Genomic DNA, 9,702 nt, shown 5'->3' on the forward strand with positions numbered 1-9,702 from the left:
CACAGAACATACGGCTATATAACACGTTCTAGCTATCCAGAGCTTCCAATTCCAGGTAACAGAACAAATATATCAATACTTACCCCTGTGACTTTCCGTATCGCCGCTCATCTTCTTCCGTCATACGTAAGGCTTATATAAGGAATCTCATTTCCTATGACTTGGCTCTATCGCACGATCTAAGACAGAAAGAAGGTCAACAATCCCTAGATGCCCCGCAACCTCCTGTTTATAAATGTGGCCGGCTTCACACCCATAAACAGGACTCTACTGGATACGACTTTGCAGACAACCCCTAGGACGACCTTGCTCTGATACCACTTTGTCACACCCCGACTTTACTAGGGTGTGATGGGCACCCTACCCCATATTCGGAGTCGAGCGAACCCGCTGACTCTTATTACATGCATATTATCTTTGGACTCTTAAATCGAATAAGAATGAAATACATAGTAAGCTTTCAGAATCTTTCTTTTCCCTCGTACTCAAATCAAATGGAATCTGTAATCACATGGACTTTATAGCATAACATAAGATGACACATCGGCTGGTGGAGCCATTTACAATACCGACACTCTATACCCACGACTCTGTCTGCAAAGTCTCTAACTTCGAACAAGACATCATAGCATAGTACCCTGACCCGGCAACACCCCAGAGCAAATGGAGCTTCCCAACTCCGCTGGAACATCTTATATAATAGCTTCTACTCATCTGGGTGTACCTGCGCGGCATGAAACGCAGCCTCCGAAGAAAAGGGGGTCAGTACGAGCAATGTACTGAGTATGTAAGGCATAAATAGTAACATAGTAAGGGATATAAATATGAATAGTAACAGAATGGGAATATAGAACATATCATGAGATAAGAGAGTAACCTGTACATCTGAGAGCCTCTTAGGGTGGATGCCATACATGCTTATCTTTCCTTTGAAAACATTTCTTTTTCATATACATAGAAAATAGAACATGTCATAGCGCCGAACAACGACGGCTCCCCCACATAGCGCCGAACAGCGTCGGCTCCCCCACATATATCCCGCGTCCGGGCATCTCGCGTCCGGGATGATAAATTACGCCAGCTGACCAGGTGGCAACGCGTCTATAGCGCAACATATGTCCCTTTTCCCCATATTCCCCATATACATATACATATGTCATGTCCATGTGTCATATACATATATCATATAACAGCATGCATGAGAGCCCAAAGAAAGTCATGTATCCATTGGAGTGACGTAAGGTCGGTAACCTCCGATTACATTATGGAATAACCGTGGTCGCTATGTCTCACCTTGAAGGAACAATTATTATAAGATGAGACTGGCAACGAATAACAGCGTACATAAACCGACACCTGAAGACTCAGAAATAAGTTTCGGGTCGATCCGATTTAGTAGAAGAAATTTATGAGCGTTTGAAGTACAGAACCTTCCACGAACGTTTCAGAAGCTATTTTTGGAAAATCAAAGCAATAATCACATCAAGTACCTTTCGAACATGAAATCATTCTTATCATAGTCATCATAGAAATATTCTCATGCTCGACATCATCAATGTCATTGTAAAACATATCCATCATTTTTGTCATAAAAGCTTACAATACCATAAACCTTTGTTTTTAAAAGATACGGACATTTTGGAAAACATTGACGGGTTATCGGGAACACAATCATTGCCTTGGGACCATAGACTTCTAACTTTTGAAGACAAGGAAGATATGGAAACATTTATAAATTTCGTAACGTAGAAATCATGCCTTTGAAAGAAAGGGACGAGCCTTAACATACCTGCTCCACATCCTATTAGCTACGCTTAATTGTCCAAGCTCGCTATCGCTAGTCTACATTCAAGAAGATTGACACAATCATTAGATTCATCACCATATACTTGTCTTAATCTTTCAAGTAAATTCACTTATGATCTGCCGAAATTTCGGCAGCATCTCCCTTGTACATACACCATCCCCGAGAATCTAACTCGGCCCAAATCATCAATCAACAATCCGAGAATTCAACTCGGCCAAACTATCAACAACAATATCATCAATCATACCAACAACATCAACAATCAATTCAAGACGCATTCTAACATTAACAACCTTTGTCATACAATTTAACGACATTGCATTTATATTCAATTCAATTCACATAACATTCAAAACGACTCAATCAACACACTACTTCACCCGACACCTTCCAAATTCAACAAGAACAATAATAACCTATTTCCTTCTTTCAAACTCAATCACAACAACCCAACTTACAATCTTCCAAACAAATGTCTCACTTCCAAATTCATAAACTACACCAACAATCTATACTTTAGCAATATCACTCATACAAATGTAAGAAACCATACTAGTGTCACTTTAACTCATTCAATAATCCCACAACAACTACAAATTCATTTCAAGTCATCAAACCTTTATTCTCTTCATGAAATTCACAACAACAACAATCAAACTACTAACTAAAATTCAATTCATCACATCCTACCATCATCACTCTCATTCGGCCATTGCACACACATACCTATTTCATGAATTTCATTTATTTCCCAATATTATAACATGCATAAATCATTCCTACAAATCTAATAAACCATACAAAGGTCACACTAACTTCTTCCATAATCCACAAACAATCACAACTTCATTTCAAGCCATTAAATTCTCATTTTACATCATAGAATCCACAATGACAACAATCAAAATACTAAATAAAATCAATTCATTTGTTCTACGCCACACAACTAAATTCGGCCACAACATCAACAAACACATGTACCATGAATTCCATCCATTTCTTCATACAACAACATACATAATCATCTCTAACACATGTAAAAAAAGATTGAACCTTACCTTTCTTCACTTGGCTTCTCACTTGGCCAGGGTTTATAAATCACCCAAATGAATGCTTGGCTTGCTCCAACAACTCCTTCATATTAATGAGGACCTTCCATTTGTTGGAAATACTAGAAGAAAACAATTTTTCTTGAACAATTTCTATGGACCATTTTTTTGAACCATGGCCGAATGGCCTTATTTTTCTTTCTCCATGTTTTCTTCTTGGAGTTTTTCATGAATAATTGTCTTGCTTTAGGGGAAATTGTCCATATATATTTAGCCTCACCAAATAGCATGTGGACACATGCCCCTTCTTTATTTTTCTTGAAGTTTCTTAAAAATAGTCAAAGAAGACTAATTGTCTTCTTAAGCAAGCTTTGGTCCATATATCTTTATAATTTGCCCTATTAAATAAAAATTGTGGACATATGCTTATATGTCACACGGCCAACATGGCCCCTTCAAGAACCCTCTTGAATATTTTGTGAAATCCCCATTTTGCCCCTAGCCTTCCGCAATATTACCATGAGCCATTTTGTGAATTTCTCTTTTTACCCTTAACCTTTCTCAATATTTCCCTACTAATAGTATTCATAAATAATATCCATAACCAAGTTGTACATTAAAATAATTTTGGACAATGGTCTTGCCCTTCACTTACCACGACTTCCTCGAAATATCCGGACGTACAAAATACGGGCTATAATAGCATCTATGACGTGTAACAAGAACATGGGGCCAACAAGGCCGCTAGATGATAATAATAAAAATCATTGTAACAACCTGCAATCAGAAGAAGCCCAACGACAACATACACACACACACACATATGCATATGTACTTATGGACTCAAAACCAGCAACTCCAAAGAAGTGAGTGCGACACTCAACTGCTGATCTCAGTGTCCTACTACGGAGGTGCGTCGGCCTATCTGTCAGCACCTGGGGGCATGAACACAGCGTACAAAAGGGGCGTCAGTACGAAGTATGTTCTGAATATGTAGGGCGGTAAGCATAAGCACAAATAAATGTAAATAATATGAGAAGAGATTTAGAAACAACCTGAAACTCTATTCAAGGCCACTGAGGGTAACCATAACCCTAACACAAATGTAAATGCATGCTCATAAAATCATTCCTCACTGTGGAGGCATATATCTTTTCATATAACTATAATAAATCCCTCTGTGGGCTGAGCTCATCATCATAACATCCTTTCTGCCCAACTGATCAGTGGCGATGCACAGCTACGTGCCTACCTCGCCGCCTACAACACGGCTCGGTAAAGAAAGAAATCCATCTAGGTGTACATCTACGTGCCTACCCGGCTAACTATAGCACGACTTGGTAATGAAAATAAATATAAATACATATATATAAGTGCAATGCAAGACCGGCCTCATAAGAGATAACATAGAAAGAGTCAGAGTGACTTATCGTCGTTATCCTCCGACAATCATTATTGTCGCTACGTTCTTTGCCTTTCAAATCATGAAGCAATAAGTACTGGGAACATAAGAAGTACATGTTATGAGCTTCATACGAAGCAAACGTTATCCTTAAGCTATCGTAAAATATTACCGATATGAATGTTAACCAAAGGAATGAACCAAGAGGGGTGCTAGTCATCTTTGAGCCATAACCAAAAATAATGAGAATGCGGGAATATTCTTTGAATAAGTTGTTCACGAGAAAGGGCGGGTTAACCATATTTTCCATTTTAAGGTGGAACGACTCAAGTGTGACGAAAACAATTCAACAAACGGTTATTCAAATTATAGTCATGCCGAAGAGTATAGAGAAAGCCCTACATACCTTGTCGACAGAGTTATGTATGTTTCCCATGTCCTCGAATGGCTTACGAATGATTTCCTACACAATACGAACAATTTACGATCAAAATCGAGTTCATAGCTCATAGGAACTTTCACTTAAGCATTTAATCGAGCAACTCATAGGCGCGAGTTTATTGGCTCTTTTGTAGCCTAATTTCCCCAAAAAAACGTTGCAAAATTCTACTTTTCTACTTCTTCTCTTCAATCTGATCCCATCCATATCACCTCAGCTCCAAACAATACAACAAAGCCATACAAAACAGCCCAACAAATAAGCTAAGTTCATGAAAGTTTCATAAGAATATAGGAGAGCTTGTTCTATGAAGTTTTGCACCAATTTCTATGATTAATCACTTGTAAGAGCTCAAAGGGATTAAGAAGAAGTTAAATTATACCTTAGATGATGAAAAACACTCCAAACCACAAGTTAATTCAAGGTGAGGTTTCCTTCCGAAAAGTGAAATAACGAGAAAAATCATGATTCTACAATTGTCATGTCATTCCTCATGTTAGAGTTAATTAATTTGCCCTTAGGTTTGTTGGTGATTGATGGAGGGATGTTTGATAGTGTTACCTAGGGTTTCCAGGTCTTTGAAGGTGGTGAAATGAGAAAAAAATTGTGAAAGAGGTCTTATATATACAAAGGCCAACTTGAAGCCACCGACCAAGCTCGTTGTCCTGCTGCAGTTTGCAGCCTTGGACGGAAATGCGTATATCTCACTATTCCAATGTCGTATCGACAAATGGTTAAATGTATTGGAAACTAGACTCGTAGACCTTCGATTTGGTAGGTGGATCACACTGTAACTCCAAGTATATTGGGAGAAAAGCTCTTCGACATCTGACCTAAATTTCAGTGAAATTTACAAACGTAACTTGCGACGACCTTTGTCGACTTTCATATCACAACTCGTTTGACTTTAAAACTTAACATAAGACTATCATACTATGTAATTACCTCATAACATTACCTTCTTAGCATGCTAGCCACCTTACGATACGATAACGCACGAAAACACGAGGTGTAACAGAGAGCGCCTTGGGAAGGCTAGGTTTTTCCGTAAACCTTTTCTCACAAATGAGAAATGGGGGTCATTTGGTTGAATTATAGCGCGTTTTGTGCTGGATCTGGTCCGAATTGGACTAGGCTAGGCTGTTTTAAAAGAAATAGAAAGGGAAATGGCCCATTATGTATACATATACACATTTATACATGTGTATATGCATGTATATGCGTGTATGTAAAAGGGAAAAACGTGCTAATTGATTAATTTGACAAACAACCAATTTAAAAAGTGTGACAACTAATTAACTACTTCAGTTAGCCGTATTTTAAAGAATGTAGAAACTAATTAACCATTTCAAATATGACCAACGTAAAGAAGAATTGATTATTTCAATTAACGCCCTAATTAGCACATAGCAAGCAATTGGTTATTTCAATAATAGCCTCAATTAATACGTAGCAAGCAGTTGGCCATTTCACTTATAGCCACAATTGACTCATGAAATTAATAGAAATCCAATTGTATTCAATTTTCGGCAATAATTGCAAATATACCCAAATAAATCATAAAATTGAGACGTAATTCATTAGTTATTTCATTAATCAAATTTCTTGATTCAACGGAGTAAAATATTTGTCAATTTGATATTAACAGTTTAAACAATTAATTAAATAATTGTTCTAAACCATTTCTGAATTAAATTTGACAAATACACTTGATATTTATAGAAAATATGCAAAATATTTAAAATGACATAAAATATATATTTGAAACCATTTTTCCAAATGACATGGCAAAATGTTATCGGAATAATTTTGTAAATATCATTATGATTTGTAAAAATCCATATTTCACTCCATTTGAGATTCAAGAACTCTGAGTAATTAAGTGACTAAAACGCCCCTGAACTTGGCACGTTTTGCAACTTCAGTCCCCAAACTATTGATGGACTTCAAGACACCCCTAAACTAGGCTAAATGGGTTTTATTACACCCCTGAGCTCATGACCCGGAGTGAGTGTAGTCACTCGTGGGTCCAGTTGTAAAATAAGGGTTATGTGGCCTCCACGTGTAAAATATTAATGCCACATGGCAATTTCATCCTATGTGTCCTCCACATAAATAAATTGTTTTGAAAAAAATGTAAAACTGATTTTTTTTTTATAAAAAAAATCTGGAACAATGAAATATTTATTTTAAATCTGGAAAATTTGATTAAAAAAACTGAAAAACTACAGTTTTAATTAAAATATCTGTAAAAAATGGATTTTTTTAAAAAAAAAATGAAAACTTGATATTTTTTTAAAAGTGTCCTAAAAAATCCAGATTTTCATGATTCTTTTAAGACACTTCTTTAAAAAAAAAATGGAAAAACTGATTTTTTTTAAAATGTAGAAAACCCTTTTTTTAAAAAAAAAAATAATCCCGGAAAATTAGATTTGTTTTTAAATCTAGAAAAGTCGAGGATTTTAATCAAAAATTCAATTTTAAAAAAGTCGAGGATTTTAATCAAAAATTCAATTTTTCAGATTCTTTTTTAGAAAAATGGGTTTATTTAGTTTTCTAGATTTTTTAAAAGTCCAGGTTTTTTAGTTAAAAAAAATTAAATTTCCAGATTTGTTTTTAAAAAATAACGGGTTTCTCAGTTTTCAAGATTTAAAAAGTTCCAGATTTTTTAATAAAAAATTCAATCCAGATTTATTTTTAAAAAATGGGTTTTCCACATTTAAAAAAAATAGTTTTTTCTGATTTTTAAAATTTATACTTTTTTATGAATTTTTCAAAATTGATTTTTGTTTTATTTTAAAAAAAACTGACGTGGCACCTCTCACGCGCCTGTTGGCGTGTGACTACACTTGCTGTGCCACGTGGCAGCTCGGGGATGAGTTAAAACCCATTTTTCCAAGTTTAGGGGTGTCTTGAAGTGCAGCAATAGTTTAGAAACTAAAGTTGCAATTCGTGTCAAGTTTGGGGGCGTTTTAGTCACTTAAGCCATAAAACTATTGAAGGGCCAAAATTAGATGTCAACACTAGGGATAAATTTGATGATAAGAAAATAGCAAATAGAGGCTAGAAAGTATGAAACTTGAAGCGTAAAATTAGGTATCGAGAAGGAGACGAAAAGAGAATTGCTTAGAGAGGAAAATGGAGGCAAAACATTGTTGAAGAGTAGTTTTCATTTTATTATGTTTTGAATTTTTTTAAAAAATAAGGTCATGCAATGGACATTATAGTAATTGCAGAATAAACCGTGATGAAATTCTTAACACATACACACAGAGTCATCGCAGCGGAATATTAAACAGGAACTTACCTTCAGCCATAGTTGTTGTGAGAATCGCCTTCTTTGTTTTACTACCGAATTGTAACCCTGAAAGAAATAGTGAAAAAACCCTACAGCCTTCTAGCCTATGCCTATTGTCACGACCCAACCCCGTGGGCCGTGACTGGTGCACGAGCTGGACACCCATACACACCTACTTACCAAATTAGCATATCAACGACTTATCCATATCCAACATATATTAATTATTACAGATATTAATCTGAAGCGGTCGCGTATAACATACATATCATACAGAAGCTACTAAGGCTGTCGTGGAACATATAATTCGAAGCATGTGCATAAGCATATATACATACCAGCCGTTAAGGCTGTCATAGCAAATAGGACCGCTTAGACACAAATCACAGACATAAACGAACAATCACGACCCATGACCCATATATATGTCTACAGGCCTCTAACAAACACAACAAAATCATATGACGGGACAGGGCCCCGCCGTACCCCTGAATATACACAGACATGTACATAACGGAAGATAATGTACCAAAATATGGGCTCCAGAACAAGGGACCATTCCAAACCAGCAGAACAGATAACCTAAGTTGTCGGGTCTCTCACACGAACGTCTGTACCTGCGGGCATGAAACGCAGCCCCCGAAGAAGAGGGGGTCAGTACGGAATATGTACTGAGTATGTAAGGCATGAAATACAATTGAAAAGATCATAACTGAAACAGAGATTCCAGGAGTCAAGTATCATAATCAAGAAACCACTGTACCTGTGCAGTACGTAATAGAAACAAACATTCTCATATCACATACCGTACCCGGCCCATCTTGGGACTCGGTGAATGAAATCATGCGTGCGAACATCATAAATCATATACATACCGTACCCGGCCCATTAAGGGACTCGGTGACATAATCATATCATCATATACATATACCATACCCGGCCCTCTAACGAGGGACTCGGTGAACAATGCAGAGGAATACGCACGATAACATATCCTGGCCCGGGCTCAGTAAAGGACATACTGAGGCTTGCACGAACAGAGTAGTGCGAAACCATATGTACGTAAATCGAGACTCAATAGACAAGTATACTTATCGGCATCTGAAGGCTCAGAAATAAGTTTCGGGTCAATCCGAGTTAGTATGAGAAAGTTATGATCGTTTGAAGTACAGAACGTTCTACGAACATTTCAGGAGCCCTTTTTGGAAAATCGAAGCAACAATCATATCAAGTACCTTTCGGGTATCGTATGGGTCAAATCAAATATATCTTTTGGAACCATACGTACGTATCAGAACATGTCAAAGATTCATTGGAACTTACAAAACTCTTTTGGGAACCAAACTCTTTATGCACATCTCATTGTTCAATCATATAGTAGGCTCGAACATATTAAGCATACTCATACCCAGAAGTACGTGAGAATCATAGACAGACTCGGGAACATATCAAATAGAACTTCGGAATTCATAAATACGCATCAAACCATATGAAACTACTTATGGAAATCAAGAACGTTGCCATCCTAGTGGCTCTAAGAGTAGGAATTTCTTTGAAGTCATACCTATAAGTCATTTGCTCATTTCATACAGATCATGCCAAAAGAAAGAAAGGGTAAGCCTTACATACCTTGCCCGCTTTCTATGCTAGTCCGAACTTAAGTCTTTCGCTTCTCAAGATCTACAACAATATTCATATGTGCCAAAC

The sequence above is a fragment of the Lycium barbarum genome, chromosome 7 (assembly GCF_019175385.1).
Source record: "Lycium barbarum isolate Lr01 chromosome 7, ASM1917538v2, whole genome shotgun sequence".
Taxonomy (NCBI): Eukaryota; Viridiplantae; Streptophyta; class Magnoliopsida; order Solanales; family Solanaceae; genus Lycium; species Lycium barbarum.